The sequence below is a fragment of the Littorina saxatilis genome, linkage group LG1 (assembly GCF_037325665.1).
Source record: "Littorina saxatilis isolate snail1 linkage group LG1, US_GU_Lsax_2.0, whole genome shotgun sequence".
NCBI classification, from domain to species: Eukaryota; Metazoa; Mollusca; class Gastropoda; order Littorinimorpha; family Littorinidae; genus Littorina; species Littorina saxatilis.
In genome coordinates, this window is record NC_090245.1 from 47821343 (window position 1) to 47824851 (window position 3509).

The window sequence follows — 3509 nt, forward strand, 5'->3', positions numbered from 1 at the left end:
CTTGCTATTCACCTGATTGTTGGTTTGTGTGTGTGTGAGTTGGCTGCACCGTCATGGGGCTTGCGAATATTAATCCCTCCCTGCCCATCATTGGGAGCACGTGCATAGGTCACGTGTGTAATGGTGTGAATTCTTATCAAGGAATTAAAAAACAAGGATAGTAAGTTATTGGAATGTTTGATTTATGACAAAACAAAACATTACATTCACAGGCAAGTCGAACCCATTGGTCTTTTAACCTTCGCCGTAGGTCGTGAGTACTTTAGTAACAGTCTGGACTTTAATTGCGAATATCTCGAAAACTAGGTGGAATTCTGTAATGAGCTTTTGGAAATGCCTCAAACACCTAAAAATCTATTATCTCCTAAACCCGCATTAAAATTGATTGACAGGTAATTAAATAAACAAAGGTCAAACATCGACTATCTTCGCAGCACGTCGTGAGTACTTATGTAACCATACTTCTAACAGTGTAAGGGAGATAATTGTGGGTTCGATGTCAAAATAAAAGCTGAGTTATGGTTCCTGTTTATTTCAGGTAAGAATTAACTTGGTGCGTAATTACACACGTCAAAGATAAATGTGGGGCCCAAGGACTGTTATGCCGGGGTGGAAGTAGAGATAAGCGCCTACTTCCCAAGAAATGCTCCAAATGGCTTCGTGTCTCCAAACACCTCTGACAGTCAAATCCAGCTCCTGGCCTTCACGTGGCGGGCCCTGTCTTCGACTAACAGGAGAAGGGATGCAGGCGGGTCACTGGCGCCTTAAAACCAGCTGCTTCGGGCAGATGGGGCTCGTTAACCTTGGATGGTCGCTCATCTAGGAGAAGGACAACTCCGATTTCAAAACCCGCACTGCCTTGTGTGCGCCTTGGGAAAGGCAAAGGCTACAAGAAGGAAAACTTCGACGTCAAACCCGGGTAGAGTGGACTCGACAGCCCAGCAAGGCAGCTACTCTTGGGGAGGAGGCAACCCTGAGTAAGAACCTCAACCACCGAAGACGGAAGACAGCAGCCAACTTGGCGTGGGGAGAAAATCGGCTGTCTACGCTCCCACGATAATATGGCCGTACAATTATCCTTAGATCGATGTGGTGTCGTCCTGGTGTCCCGCAGCCAGGGTAGGACGGCGCCGGGCCTCCAGCCTCAAGGAGGTCCAACTTAATACGCCAGAAGTTCTGGCAAGAAGAGACCAGTGTTGGAGCCAAACTCTGGGGTCCTGCCGACGAACTGCGCAAGACTGCGGACTTCCTGGCAGCCACTGGTCTGAGGATCTAGCACGGCCACCAACATCGAACGCAGAAGAAGAAGAAAAAGATAAATGTAAGTACAAAATCGGAAATATATTTAGTTTGATAATCTAATTCAATGAAAAGCCTGATTTCTGTATTTTTTTCTTTTTTTGTTTACCCGTGCATGTTTTTCCTTCTTTGAGAAGTATGGTTACATAAGTACTCACGACGTGCTGCAAAGAATGTTTTTAGCGACCTACGGCAAAGGTTAAAGTGGACAGACAGACACACACTAATGTTAGAGCTAATGAACTTAGCTTAGAAAGCGTTGCTACTCTCTGGCTAGAATGATGGTCCAATTTAATAATTGGATTAAATAATAATAATTTCATTATCTGTAACATAAGTATGTCTGTCTGTCCACTTTAAAAACCATTGGGTCAATGTACCTGTGTATGAATGTCATGGTTTGTTTTGTCATAAATTGAATGTTCCAATAATTACTTTTCCTGGTTTTCTTATTCTGAATTTTGAAATTACATGGATGCAACTCTTCCGTCTAGGACGGAATTTCCGTTTTTCTCAGGAGGCTGGTTTTTTTGCAAATTCTGGTGGGGGGTTGCTTGAGAGGTCAGCCACCTTTCACCATGCCCGATAGGGACGGTTGTGTAAAGGTGCCAAGGTTGTAGAGGGGGGGGGGGGGGGGGGGGAAGGATGTCATGTCATACTGGTGAATGTGGCATCTTAACCCTTAGGCTGGTTGTCGCGACATATGTCGCGCTACTTTACGTATACTGTCACCTGGTTGTCACGACATATGTCGCGCTACTGGCTCAGTCTGTTTGGTCGGTTCCGATTACCTCCCATGGATGCAAAAACCTATATGACTGTTTTTTGTTATTTTTCTCTCTGTTAATTCACCAGTGGCTATGTAACATGTGTTACAGAATTGCACCAGTGTAAGGGTTAAGTGCTGTGTATTTAGCCTTCCTTATATAGCCCACTTTCAGGGATTCAGAGACCTTCAGTTGTAGAGAACATTTGCATTCCTGGTCTATGAACCAGTGGTATTTGGTTTCAGATACATTGAGTCCTTTAGAAAGTTGGCAACTGAAACAAGCTTGCTTGAAACTTATTTCTCTTTTAATTCAAGCTATGATTCAACAATCATTTGCGAATTTAACTCCTAAAATGAAAAAGCAGCATCAGAAAAGTGCATGTGCATGGCAAGGGATATAACTCTGGAGGTTTCTGTTTTTGTCTAAACCTTCTTCTTTTTAACCTGAGCAGTTAGCCCTTTTGAAAGTATTCAATTGAAACAAACTCAGTGACTTGAAACTTGTTTCTCATTTGGTTGAAGCTATGGTTCAACAATTATTTGAGAATTTACCTCCTGCAATGATAAATTCATAAGCTTCAAGTGAAGAAGTTGTAATACAAGGGAGGTGACTTTAATTTCCTGTGTTTGTGAAAACTTTTTGTTAGCATGGTAATTTTCCTTTAATTCAGTAAACATTTTTTAAATCAAAGACAAAACTAGATGATAAAATCAATCGCCTTCAAGTTTTCAAGATTTTTAATTTGGGCATCTCCAATTTTAAGTTTTTGTTAGCAAGGAGAGGCTTCTAAAACCCTTCTTCAAATGTGTTGACCTTGTTTTTTGTGGACCCTCTAGCAAGAGTGATGCTACCAAACACCTGCAAGTATAGAGGTTTTTCATGTTGTGCATCCCCCCCCAAAAATTTTTGTTGTTGTTGCTGTTTTCAGTTTTAAAACAGGAGAGGCTCAAATAGCCCCTCTTGAAATGCTAAAATTCATTTTCGGCTGGGTGGTTACAAATACCTTCAAGTTTACAAGATTGTTCATATTATGCATATCCGCAAAGCCTGTTTGTTCTGAAATAGATTTAGAGTCAAAAGAGGCCATTGAAATCCTCCCTTAAATGCGAAAATTCGTTTTTGGGTGGGGGGCGCTGTCCCCCCCAACAGGGTGCTGCCCCTGCACCCCGCCGGGGCCTTGACGGCCCCTGGACCACAGCCTTTTCATTTTTTTCATTTTCCAGCAGTTGCACCCATCAGTCGATCTGCTTTTGGATTTCCTGTCATAGGGCAAGACAAATAATCTGCTTGAAAGGGTTGTTGCGGCCAGTTGTTGTCATAGGGCAAGACAAATAATCTGCTTGAAAGGGTTGTTGCGGCCAGTTGTTGGATATGTAGGGCCATGTTGCATGCTAGCACTCTTCCTAGCTTTCCCACATAAACACCACCCACACACATGCC